The following is a 1448-nucleotide window of genomic DNA, read 5'->3' as shown; positions in this document are numbered from 1 at the left end:
TATACCCATGTATCCCATTTCTGTATGCAATAAAATGTCCAATAATTGCACTCGTATACTGTTTTGGGGATCTATCTTTTCAATTTGCAATGAATTGAAAATATGAGGTCAAATGCCAGTTATTATAGATGTACATTTCATACTTTAAAATTTATTTATTTGGTTATGCACGAAGATTTCTATACGCAACCAATTTCCTTTTTATTTTCATCTGTTATACTCAAAGTGTTTAATATAATAGATGTGGACATATTGATGCTACAAGTTAATGTAATAGAATCTTTGTTTCACTCCATCTACATAAAATCAAAGAATTCAACTCTGCATACGATTTTATTTATTAGCTGTACATGTATATGGAAAACTCAGTGAATTACATCTTGACTGAATCTTTAATAGATATACATATAGATACATAAAGGAATTAAAAAATAAAATACTTAGAGAGCTATTTTCTTTAGGATTAATCCTGAACCTGATTTTTTTCTCCCTGATCTGCATCTTGCCGCTCTTGCTTGTCGATGCTGATGTTAGTCACCGCAGGAGGATCTTTGTCACTCTTCCAACTCAGCAGGAGTCGTCCGTCCTCCTTCAGCGTCGCCTTCAGCGCGTCAGGCTTGACGTGCGGAGGAACCGAGGTCACGTGACGCACCATCACTGACGACCCACCTTGCTGTCCACGTCCCTCCACCATCAACATTCCGTCTTCCACAAACGCCCGCACTTCGTCACACCCGCCCACGTCCACACTGTACTGCCACGGCTTGTCTGGGTCCTCGTCATTCCTCGAACAAGGACCTTCCTGTCCGCCTCCTTCTGCGCCCTGAGGCTTCCTCTGTTCTCCTGATGGGCGTTCCTCGCCGTCCTTCCCGCCTTCCTCTTTGTCTCGCAGAGAGACGTCGCTGAACGGGACGAGCAGCGAGGGTACGTCGCGGAGGAGAAGCGGCCGGCGACTGATGAGCGACGTCCAGCGCGGGGAGGCGCTGTAGGTGTAACGCGTGCCGTGGCCGTGGCACGTGGGGCACGTATTCGTCCCCGCATCGTTCCACTCATCCATCATGGACTCCAACATGCCCCAGGCGTCGCCGGGCCACAGGGGATGCATAGCCATGCTGCTACGCTGTCGAGGTATCACAGGAAATACGCCCAACATGTCCGCTCTTTTGATGCTTTTCAAAGCGAATTGGTAGCTCTTCTGTAAGTTGAGAGTCAGTTCTCTCAGGGAAAGACTCATATATCTTGCAAAGTTATCACAGCTGCAGTCTTTATCTTGCAAAGCTATTAGAGTGAACTGACGCTCCTCTTGCAACGCTGAGCTTATATACACAGAAAACGCTTCCTGCCTGCGCATGATTACAGAAAACGAGAACATTCTAAACTTTTTTGTCATCCATTTGCTACATAAACAGTGCATGATTGACATGGAGAGTTTTTTTTTCAACGTTCCA

The sequence above is a fragment of the Penaeus monodon genome, chromosome 28 (genome assembly GCF_015228065.2).
Source record: "Penaeus monodon isolate SGIC_2016 chromosome 28, NSTDA_Pmon_1, whole genome shotgun sequence".
In the NCBI taxonomy this organism is placed as follows: Eukaryota; Metazoa; Arthropoda; class Malacostraca; order Decapoda; family Penaeidae; genus Penaeus; species Penaeus monodon.
The sequence above is the reverse complement of the archived record's forward strand: the minus strand, read 5'-3'. Positions refer to the sequence as shown.